This window comes from Phoenix dactylifera, chromosome 4 (assembly GCF_051530095.1).
Source record: "Phoenix dactylifera cultivar Ajwa chromosome 4, Ajwa_hap1_PhDact_Kaust_v1.1, whole genome shotgun sequence".
NCBI classification, from domain to species: domain Eukaryota; kingdom Viridiplantae; phylum Streptophyta; class Magnoliopsida; order Arecales; family Arecaceae; genus Phoenix; species Phoenix dactylifera.
In genome coordinates, this window is record NC_143193.1 from 28,838,916 (window position 1) to 28,851,770 (window position 12,855).

A 12,855-nucleotide genomic window follows, 5' to 3' on the forward strand; every position below is an offset into this window, starting at 1 on the left:
GGACTTAAATCGATTAGAAGAGTTCTAATCAAGTTGGGTCAACTCGCACTCACACCTATTGCTGGCTAAGTATGGAACCCAATGGGTCACACACAAGAAAACTTATTAAGGGTCTAATTAGATTAGATCATGTTTGCAAGATAGACATCCTAGCAGGTGTTGCAAACCCTTAGCTCTTGATTCGAATTGGATTCGAATCTGATTCTTAATTGATCTAATTTGATTAGATCATGTTCTAATATGGGTTAGCCAAGAGTTGGCACCTAATTGGCTTGGTTTGAGTCTAATTGGATTAGATTTAATAAATCATTCAATCTAGACCGTTAGATCTTGATCTACCGTTGGATGAAGACATAATGGAGAGTTGGTTTAACCCAATTGGATTGGATTAGAGGATGGCTATCATAATTGACCATTGGATCTTAATCCCACCATTGGATGAAGACATAATGGGTCAAGTGAATGGCGCCTTGCATTGGAGCCCGTGGATCATTATCATGAAAGATCAAGAGGTGAGGCGTGATGGACATGTGATTAGCATGTGATGTTGACTTGGTCAAAATATAGCACCACATGAAAGGACATATCATTTGATACACCTCCTCACTTGATTTGCACCTCCTCTTATTTGATATGGCCCTTTAGATGATGCCCTTTCATGAGAGGATGTATGGATGGGATGCATCCCTTGGAGATGCATCCCTACACCTATTATAAATAGGCTAGCACTCCATGGGTTTCATTATTCCAACTCCACCCCACTCCTCTCTTCTTTCTTTCTTACATTAGTTTCTTTCTTTCTAGCATTGATTCTAGTGTGTCCTAAGCCAAGACAAGGTGGTCTTCTTTAGGACAAAAGGATTAGAAGTGATTTTAGAAGGTTAAAGAAAAATAGAAAGAAAGGAAAGCAAGCCATTAGAGTTCTTTAGAAGAATTCTGCATTAAGGATCAAAGTCTTTGGAGCTTAAGACTTAAATCAAGTTTTCGTGTGGATCAACGTTGGAGGGTGAACACTTAGGCACCTAGTGAAAATTCTGCATATTGGATTAGCATTAGAGGTATTCTTCTATTTCTGCATTTATATTATATTATTTGATTGCTTCCATTAAGGTGATCTTGGCTTATAAGGGTTTTATGTTAAGAAACTTTATCAAGAAATTTTTAAAATTCCTAGCTTCCGCTGCCCGTTATAGCATGCTAGAACCCTCTCAGTCTATTGGTGGATTGCCCTTCGGCAACAGAGGATTTCATAGTGGCTGCCATGATCTTTAACTCTTAATTGTTAGATCAAAAAGTTTCTGGAGTACCAGGCTCTGATACCACTTGTTGCCCAGAGGTGCAACCTAAGAGGGGGGGTGAATTGGGTCTCTTAAAAAAAATTATTAACGTTGAAACGTATAGAGAGTATGAGTTACTAATATCTTATAGATTTAGTAGCGAAAATGAGATTGCACAAATATGACAGTAAATAAAAGTTAGTAATGCAGTAAGGAATATGCAGAGGAAAGAAAGAGAAGAACCGCAATCACAAACACCAAGGTTTATAGTGGTTCGGTGCACTCCCAGCACCTACGTCCACTCCTCAAGCCTAGCTTAAGATTTTCACTATAACCCAGCAGATTACAGCCTGATTGTTTTTCTGGCTCACAATCAAAAATCCAGTTGGTTTTCCCAGGCAACCAATCGAAAACTTTTTGTTTTCCGGGATCACAAACAACCCTGTTGGTTTTCAGACAAACCAACCAAAAATTTTACACTGTTTATTTTTCCGGGCTCACAAACAACCCAGTTGGTTTTCAGATAAACCAACCAAAACTATCACCCTTGCTGAATACATCTGATTCAGCAACTTCCAATCAAGGCTTGGAAGAGCCTTTACAAGTTTCAAATCAATGAAACTGTTACAGCAGCAATTAATCCAACTAAAAGAATGCTGTAACTTGAAAACGTAAAGCTTCAGAGCATATAAAAATAAATCAATGAAAGCAAAAAGCTGAAGCCGATGAAGTAGTTTGCTGTGGAAGGATGTTCCAATGTCTGAACAGCAGCTCTACACGATGCAGTGAGAAACTTCGACTGATCTCCTCATAAGAGAAAGTTTCTGATTACAGTACTGGTGAGGAAGATGAACTGCTAAGCTTTTCTTCTCTTTTTTTCAGTGGAAACTTTTTGTTTTCAATGGAATCTTTTTTCTTTTCTTGTTGCTTCCATTCTGAGGTTCTTTCGTATTTATAGACAAATTCTTCGGCAGGATTTGAATTCCTTTCTTTCCGTTCTGATGAGAATCTTTTTCTGTTACAAAAGAAGACAAAAATCGTTCACAGCTTTCCGTTGTGGTCCCAGCAGTACTAGGATCGACTCATATATCTCAGGGGTCGACTCATGTTCTTTCTAGATCGGCACTTCAAATCGTGGAGAGCGCTTTTGCTGTGTCAACTTCAAAGGGTCGACTCTTAATTCTTAAAGGTCGGCTCATCTTCATCAGGAGTCGCCTCTTTAAACACAAGGGTCGGCTCACGCTCTAGTTTTTCGGCCGGCACTGAGACTGAGCAGGAGTCGACTCTTCAATTTCGGGGGTCGACTCATTTTGAACAAGGGTCGACTCTTCAAGCTTTTCTCAGGCGATAAAAAACTTTCTGTTTACTACCCAAAGGTCGACTCATGTTTTGCGGGGGTCGACTCTTTGACTGTGTTCCTTGAATAAAACTTATTAGAATCAACTTAAACTTGTTCTTTTTGCTTAGAAGTTGACTCAAGTCTTTAAACAGAAAACTTTAGACTTCTTCTCTGATCTCCATGGACTAGATTAAGATCAATTCCTATTAGAACATGTCCAACGAGATATTTACGAAGAACTTAAGATTTTGCAGTGCTTCAATTCTTTTGATTTTTCTTGACTTATAAAACTTCACAATTAAGCCAATGTCATTAGTACACAACATGATCTCAAGTGTTTTGTAATCATCAAAATTCATCCTTTAGGGTTGACATTCACTGATTTACCTATGTTTCTTTAGAGAGATGTCTTACTTTCCACGATTTACTTATTAAATAAAGTTTCCTCTAAATCCGTTCCTACCACACCATATGAGATATGGCATGGTAAGAAGCCAAGTCTTGATCATCTCAAGATTTGAGGATATCCGGCCCATGTCAAGCGACTGCAGGCGAACAAATTAGAGGCTAGGACCATATGTACTCGTTTTATAGGATATCCTAAAGAGTCATTAGGATATAATTTTTACGTCTCAGAGGATCACAATGTGTTTATGAGCCGACATGCCATCTTCTTGAAAAAACAGTTTATCCTTGATAGAGACAGTGGGAGAAAAATTGAGCTCGAAGAGAAAGTCTCTGAAAAGCAACGAGTTATGGATCCTATAGAACCTATTCATATAGAACCAGTACACGTAGTACCTCCTCCACCTCGTAGATCTAGTAGGGTCTCCCATCCTCCTGATAGATATTTAGGTATACTTATAGAGGATACCGAGGAAATGTTTCTCATAGGAGATAGGAAACATATACAGGATCCCAATACTTACAACGAGGCGATATTATATATCGATTCCGAGAAATGGCTGGAAGCTATGAAGTCAAAGATAGACTCTTGTTGTTCGATTCCTGTTTACCTAAAAATATGCTAAACAGATCGTTATTAGAACCGACAAACAAAATTTAAATTAATTTTACTCTTACCTATTCTACTCGAAGAATAGTGGTCGTAAGAGGTTGATCCACAGAGAAGCGATTAAAGTTGCATAAAAATTAAAACGTTCACTCAGTTTCGAAATCGATTCTTGAATAACAAAGAAAAACATTACTTCGAGGATGTTTGAATGATTCTCTGGGCAACCAGAGAATGTTTTCTACTTGAAATTGACAAAAAGACAAGTATTTAAATTCTAAAAGCATTTATATATTTAACTAATCAAAGAAAAGTTTTGGCATAAATTAAAATGGATGAAAACAGTGCTAAGAAGATTGAAACCTGGAACATAAATTGCATAAAAGAAAATTTCATATATTGCATGAAAAAGAAGAAAGATTACAGAATTTGAAGAACAGAAATTAAAAACAACAGAAATTACAACTTTAGCATAAATAAAACTCTCTATTAAAATAAAACTAAAAACCTCAAAACACATGCTCTCAAAATAAAATTCTTAATAAAACTAAAAACTAAAAAAAAATCATATTAGAACATGCTCTGTTTTCAAAAGAGAAAATAGAGCATTTCCTTCTTTTTTTTTTCTTTTCTCTCTTCTCTCCCAAACCAAACCCTCTCCCATGTTCCTTCTTGAACCAGCCGACCTCCCCTGTTACTTGGCCCCAATCCCAACTGACGACCCCCCAGCCTCCTTCTCCTCCACTCATCCTCCCCTTCTTATAGATTGCCTGAGCCTTGAAGCCGGCGATGGATCAAAACGGTCGCGGGATCGATGGGTGCTGATCACGGACGGATGAGACGGAGGGCGTCAATCCGTGGGAGATGGCTTGAACACAAGCTGCTGGGATTCCGGGGCATGATGCAGGAGAATCAGATTGCGGAAGGACATGAATCCGTGGGAATGGCTGGAAATTTCGAATCGGAAGAGAGCTGGGATCACGGGCGGAAGCTTGGTAGGTGGATCCGAATGATGGCCGCTGGGAATTCGGAAGAGACTTGCCGACGGAAGGAGCTGGATTACTGGCTGCTGGGAGGAGCCGATCACGGCTGAGCTGGGGTGCTGGAGTTCCGGGATGGAAGAAGAAGGCAGAATCATGCGCTGCTGCATCATGGAAGAGGGACGCTGATGCTGGGATGGATCGCGAAAGGAAGCGGTTTGATCACAGACGCGGTGGATCTGGATTCACGGGAAATTGCATGCGCTGGTGAGGAGGACGTGGCCTTGCTTCTTCGGGCGCTAGGATCGATCGCGGAAGAAAGGAGATGCGGGCTGAGGTGGAGGAGGCTACTGTGAATCCGATCACGACTTGGATGGGGCGTTGCGGGATGAGCTGGGGAGGATGGACGGCCGTGATGCATTGCGGGAGGAATCAGATCACGGAAGGATTTGGTTGCAGCTGAAATGCGGGATGAGCTCCATCACATGAAGATGCTGGCTTGACTTGAGCTCGGACATGTGTTTGTTTGAATCGGCTGGAAGGAACGGAGACGAGTTGGACATGGGGACTGCATGGCTTCGATTGGGACCTTTATCGCGTGAAGCTTGGAATGGGCTGATACGCTGAGGCATGGCATGACATGGGCCGTTGCTAGCTGGCATGGTGGGATGAGCTGAGCTCAAACCTAATATTATTGGGTCTCTTGGATTACTTGCACTCAAACACAAATACAACGCTAATTAGTTAATTTTATCATTAATGATTAGCTATAATACTAATTAAGATGGTATGACGATTGCACTTTTGTGCTCTCATCAACTCCATGCATTCCAACCAAGTCTGGACCTTAGTGGATCCACCAGAAGGTATTGTACCTATTGGATGTAATAAAAGAATAGATGCCCTACAAGCCAATCACAATATATATTGCGAAGGATTTTCTTTTGATTTTTCAAATCATGTACATGACATTTAAATATGAATAAAGGCATTGTGTTTTATCATACGCTGTTGATTATATTTGAGATAAACCCCTTAGATTAGGGCAATGGTTTTGAGGCTATGATGAGATCATACTAGTGAGACCTAAAATCCTAAAACTCTAATCTTAAGTATTTCCAGTCATTGGTACATTGAGTCGGGGATCAATGTTTACCGGAAAGACTGGCACATCTTATGTATGCTCGATGCAGAGGGTGATTGATCTCACAATCACTTGTGTGGAGACACTAATACAAAGATGTGGGTGCTCATTAGAGGAATGAGTTCACTGAATTGTCCTACAAAGAGAAATCTTATGAAGTCTTACTTACATGTCAAAAGATGATTCTCTTAGTAGGAGTTGTGCAACTGATCCTTTGACCTGAGGTCACCATAGTATCTTATGCACATAAATCCATATTTTGGTTTCCACTCATTCATGACAATAAGTTATGTACGAGGTCTTCTGGATATGGTGGATTGTGTACGAAGGTTATGAGTAGGTCAACAAGAAATTAATCACTTCTAGTAAGAGAAGATCGCATCCTATTTATTCTAATCATATGATAATTTAGGAAGCCTTTGATCAAAGCAGAATGAAAATTAGAAAGAGTTTCTAATGTTTCATTATTCGAATTATCATTAGAAGATTGAGAAATATATGAATATGAAATTGAGTTTGACATATATTCATACTCACATACATATTCGGGATGCAGTTTGATTAAAGGATTGAATTGCACGGTAACTTGCTACTGAAAGGGTATTTTTGGTATTTCCGCCAAATTTCATATTTTCCGGATAGACATGATACGTTGCTAGACGTCAATCTTATCTTATATGTTTGATCGAATTAAAGAGTTTAATTCGATCACCAATTATAAAGGATTCTAATTGTTAAGTTTGGGTTCGCGCAGTTTGGACTTAAATCAATTAGAAGAGTTCTAATCAAGTTGGGTCAACTCGCACTTACACCTATTGCTAGCTAAGTATGGAACCCAATGGGTGACACACAAGAAAATTTATCAAGGGTCTAATTGGATTAGATTATGTTTGCAAGATGTTGCCCAGAGATGGTCACCCAAGAGGGGGGTGAATTGGGTGTTTTAAGATTTTTTGTCTAATTAAAAATAAAACACACAAGTGTATGTGCTAAAGTAAAGATAGAGGTATAAGAATAGTCAATCGCAAACACAAGATTTTATAGTGGTTCGGAGCTTCCACTGCTCCTACATCCACTCCCCAAACACCTTTGGGAATTTCCACTATAATCAACGATTGCAGTACGGTAGTTTTGCGAGTGCACTACCCAACTCGTTGTTTTACACTGGGCTAACAACGAACCCTACAATCCCCCAATTTAACCTAGGCTTGGGACGCCTATCCCTTGTTCCAAGTCCCTTGACTGGAACAAGCACAATAATCAATGTTTTACAAAAGATTTGAAAGCTCTTAAGAAGCAAATATAACAATGAGAAATAATAAAACCCGGAAGAACCCTTTTAGCCGTTGGAAGCGTGGGAAATGGTGGTTCTTCCGATGTGGATCGCGTTGGCTTGAATGTGAGCTTTGAATGCCGAGTGGGAGAGAGTAGTTGAGCACGAAATCAGATGGGAAAGCTTGGATGCACTTGATTTCTTCTCTTGAAAGCTCTAACTCCCTTGAACCTCTTTCTCTTTCTTCTCTCTTGAATGATCTTGTGTTGGGTTGGTGAGAAGTTGTTGGAAGGCATTTAAGAGCTCCCTTTTATAGCCCAAAAAGCAAATAGATCCGTTAGACACAAAGATACGGAAGTTTGAAATTCAAACAAACCTGCAAAAGTGTGTCAGTCGCGTCCCAGGCGCTCCGGAGACGTCTCTGCTTCAACGCGAGACGTCTCGGCTGTATGAATTTACTTTTGACGATGTTGGGAGTCGACTCGGTGCTTTACGGGGGCGACTCTGAGGATGAACAGTTTGAATGCTTGTTTTTCTGTTTTTCTGAAAGAGTCGCCTCGGCCCTTTACGGGGACGTCTCGGGATGTTTGTGCTTTTTGCATGGGGACGACTCCGCTGCCTCGGAGACGACTCCGCTGCTTTATCTCCGAAAAACAAGTCCTCTGGAATTCTCTGAGAGAGTCGACTCCGCTACCTAGGGGACGACTCCGCTGTTTTATCACCGAAAAACACATCCTCTGGAATCCCCTGAGAGAGTCGACTCCGCGCTCTCTGGGGACGACTCGGGAAGTCTGCTTTTTACTCGTAGGGACGACTCCGCGTCCTTTGGAGACGACTCGCGCGCATCCCTTGAAATCGGCCTTTCTGCCGCCTCTGAGAGAGTCGACTCCGCAGAGTCGAGAGTCGACTCCGACCCTGCGAGACGCCTCGCCAGGTGCCGGGGACGTCTCCAAGCGTGCCAATTCTTCCTGTTCGTGCCAGAGACATCTCTGGGACAAACCGGAGACGTCTCGGCTGTCCCTGATCTGTTTTCTTCATCTCAAAAATTCTTCAATAAATCCTTGAAAAATATGGGAACATGCCTAGACATTTCTTAACAATATTCTTAATTAAACACATGAAATCCTCAATTAAATTGTTAAGATAAAGAGAATTATACTCTAGTATTTTGTATTCATCAAAATCCATTAGGGGGTCAACAATCTCCCCTTTTTGATGATGACAAAACACTGAGTATATGCAAAATTCGAAATTTAAACATATACACAGTATTTGATCAGATGTAGCTAAATAAATACAAAAGTATTGATTTTAATAGCTCTTGAGCAATTTTAGCATATCAACTGAATTTGAATCAAGTTAAAATGTGAATTAATAAAATATTGATGCTAAAGACAATTGAAGGCTAAATACTTTTTGACTCCCCCTTTCTTTTCCAGAAGGGCAATTATCTTAATGCTTAAAGCCAATATTCTTCAATTTTATCTTTTCTAATTCAATTTTCTATTCCATATATAGGTTCTACTCCATATACTCCATATATTGGTTCTACTCCATACACTCCATATATAGGTTCTATTTCCCCTTTTTGTCATCAACAATGAAGGGGACAAATTATCCTTGGGTACTTAAGACACAATTCCTAGTGGAATTCAGCATATTACCATGAATCACTCAAAGATATTCAAGTTATGCTCCCTCTGTCCAAGTTTTTGTTTATTAATGAATTCAGCATTCATTTCACTCCCCCTTTGTTTTGGAATTCATTTCAGACCTTTTAAAAGTAGTTGTGCTCCCCCTGTTTCATATGCATTGATAAGTTGTGTCAAATTTGAACACTTAAGGTATATTATGAGAATTTTATGGCACATCACAGATTTACATACACAAGATTTGATTCCACAGGATTAGAAACATACACAAAATTTCAAAGAAATTGTATGACATTCATATATCATTGCAATCATTTGAAGTCATTACAAGGTTAAAAGGAAAGGAAATCATTACAAGTATTGATTCCTAATACAAAAGAAGTTTCAAAATTAGCCTAGGGCTTTACAAAAAGATGAACCCTAGATGTTTACAAACTGTCCTTCAACGGCGACGTTGCTCAATAGCCCTAGCCGCAGCCTCTATAAATGCATTTATAGAATCCAGTAGAGTTCTAAACTGATCTCCCTGAGATTGATGAAAGGCTGCCACTAATGCTTCGAACTCTAGACTTGCCCTTTCAATTTTTCCTCTAAGTTGGGCAGCCACGGTGCCCACATTGCCTCCAAGGCTCGTCAACTCTTGAAGACCATCTGATATGATCTTCAATTTCTCCTGTAGCTCAATTGATCTTATAGTTTAGATGGTACCCACATGAACCAATTCTGATGCTGTAGCTTCTACCTGAGCTTTTATTTCCTTCAATTCTTGTAGGAGAGCTTCATGTGAGGTACGGATGGAGGCCAGCTCAGCAGAGACTATGGATCTCATCTCTTCCCTCATCTGCTGGCATATCACAGATGCTAGAGTGTGCATCTATTCATCTGATAGGGAGAAGGATCCACTGACTGAAGGAGGAGGAGGCATAGATGTGGATGGTCCAGCCGAGCTGGAAGGTACATCAGGGAAGGCCATATGGCTATGTGGAGGAGAGTGGTGGTCAGGCTCCTGATGTGGGATCTCAGGCTCTAGGGTTTGAGATTTTCTTTTAGGTACCTTAACCCATGATCCATCTACCTTGTGAAACTCCATTCTACGCATTGTGCTTTCATTGTAGTAGTCGGTGTTTCTTAAAGGTTTTGCCGGCTCATTTTCTAGGATTGGAACCTTGAAATGTTTGAACAGTAGGGTAAAGATCATCCCATATGGTATGCTAAACCTAGAATACCTATGACATATGGAAATATAGTTCAACATAAGTCTAGGGAGGTTTAGGGGAATCCCTAGTAAGATGTGGTGCATGATGACTAAATCTCGCTCCGAAACGAAATCGAAGCGACCGGTTTTTGGAAACAAGACCCGGTTAACAATGCTCAAAAGCAGTCTCATCTCGGCATTGAGGTCTTGGGAGTTAACTACGTCAAGAGGGCCGCAGTCCTCTCGTCCTAAAACTAGGTTTAGGGCAATCTCCCTTTGGGGATGTGAGGTCGGAGCCTCACCTTATTTAGGAATTTGTAATATACTTGATAGAATATCTTCATTGATTTCTATCAATGTCCCTCGGACATATCCAGTGTACCCCGAGTCCCCTAAGGCCATATTGTTAAACATTTCTCTAACTAGGCCGGGATAGGTTGATGTATTTAGGGTACAAAAGTATTCCCAACCTTGGGCACGGAGTCTCTCCCCAATAGAGAACCCCTCACTATCTAGAAATTGGAAGTCAATGTACCTACCCGTGGTTACTGTGCAATTTGCACAAGAAAGGGTCGTGGTTGGCGGAGCAACCGGAGGAGACGGCGCGGAAGGCTCTTCCCTCCGTTCCTCGTCGTCGGTCGCTACCCTAGGACGCCTCCCACCCATTCGTCTAGCTCTCTTAGGTGCCATGGTTTGGAATGGAGGCTAGGGTTTGTGGTGGAGAGCAAATGGAGGCTAGGGTTTGTGGTGGAGAGCAAATGGAGGCTAGGGTTTTTTGTTTTTGTCGGGGACGAAAGAAGATAGCTCGGATCGGCTCGAGCTGTTTCACCTAATTTAAAAACCTTCGTTCGGTCCCCGAGATGTCTCCACGACTAACGCGAGACGTCTCGCCGGGGGGACATCTCTGCGATTTGCCAGAGACGTCTCCGGCACTAAAAAATTTCAGAATGATTTCTATCTTTTCCCAATTTATTTTATTCAACCACAATAATCAACGTGATTTCTTTTGGTGAATATAGAGTGAGTTTGCTTGTGATCCTTTCCTTCAATAATACATCCTACAAAAGTTTTTATAATGATTTTTTTTTTAAAAAAAAAAAATTATCAATATTGAAATGAGGAATGTTTGACCAAGTTTCGAATACCTATGAAATAGGCTCTGAAAATATCTCCATGAAGAGTCCAAGGGAGGGTAACCATCCTCCGGAAAGTCAAACAATTCGTCATTTAACTTAGATAGATTCATGCTTTCACTTAATAGATACTAGGTTTGCTATTTGTGACCTTGAGGTGGATTACTAGTTTGAGTAGCAAACCATTGCAATACAAGTTCAATTTATTTGCTAGGATCATACAAGCTCAAAGCATTCCTTAAGAAGTTGAACCTATCTTTACAAAGGGGCTTTGTAAAGATATCGGCCAATTGATTTTCAGCACATACATATTCAATCATCACATCATTTTTCAGCACATGATCCCTTATAAAGTGATGCCTAATCTCTATGTATTTTGATTTAGAGTGTTGGACAGGATTTTTTGTTAAATTAATTGCACTTGTATTATCACATCTAATTGGTATGTTGTCCATTTTGATACCGAAGTCTTCAAGTTGTTGCTTAATCCAAAGAACTTGGGCACAACAGCTTCCAGCTGCAATGTACTCAGCCTCAGCTGTGGATAAGGCAACTGAATTCTGTTTCTTGCTAAACCAAGAAACCAAATTAGCACCCAAGAATTGACATGTGCCACTAGTGCTTTTTCTGTCGCGTTTGCACCCGGCAAAATCAGCATCGGAATAAGCAATTAAATTTATGTCAGATTGTTTAGAATACCATAATCCTACATTAGATGTCCCTACTAGATATCTGAATATTCTTTTAACAGCTTGCAAGTGTGATTCCTTAGGACATGCTTGGTATCTAGCACACATGCAAACACTGAATAATATGTCTGGCCTACTAGCAGTAAGGTAAAGTAAAGAACCTATCATACCTCTGTATAATTTGCAGTCTATACTTTTACCTTTTTCATCTTTGTCAAGCTTGCAACTTGAGCCCATGGGTGTGCTGATTTCCTTTGCATCCTTCATCTTGAATTTTTCCAACATTTCCTTGATGTATTTGGACTGACTGATGAAGATGCCTTCCTCTGATTGTTTTATTTGTAGCCCAAGAAAGAAGTTGAGCTCACCCATCATGCTCATTTCAAATTCTCCCTGCATAAGCTTAGCAAACTCTTGACAAAGACTATCATTAATAGCACCAAAAATTATATCATCCACATAAATTTGCACAAGCAATAAGTCATTCCCTTTTCTTTTAATGAAGAGGGTTTTGTCTACATTTCCTCTCTTAAACTTATTTTCAATTAGGAAATTACTTAATCTTTCATACCATGCCCTAGGGGTTTGCTTAAGTCCATATAATGCTTTATGCAATTTAAAAACATAATCTGGATGTAAGTGGTTCTCAAAACCTGGAGGTTGTCCTACATAAACTTCCTCCATTATATAACCATTTAAAAAGGCACTTTTTACATCCATTTGATAGAGTTTGAAATCCATAAAGCATGCATATGCCAAAAGAAGTCTAATAGCCTCTAACCTAGCAACAGGAGCAAAAGTTTCATCAAAATCTATCCCTTCCTCCTGATTATATCCTTTGGCTACTAGCCTAGCTTTGTTTCTTATTACTATTCCATCTTCATCTAGTTTATTTCTATATACCCATTTGGTGCCTATAATTGAAACATTAGGGGATCTTTTCATTAGAGTCCAAACTTGATTTCTTTCAAATTGGTTTAATTCTTCTTGCATGGCATTTATCCAATTTTCATCTTTTTCGGCTTCTTCTAGTGATTTAGGTTCTATCTGTGAAACAAATGCAAGATAATTACTAGTGTTTCTTAAAGAGGATCTTGTCCTTATCCCTTGTGAAGGATCACCAAGGATTAGATCCCTTGGATGACCATGTGCATACCTCCA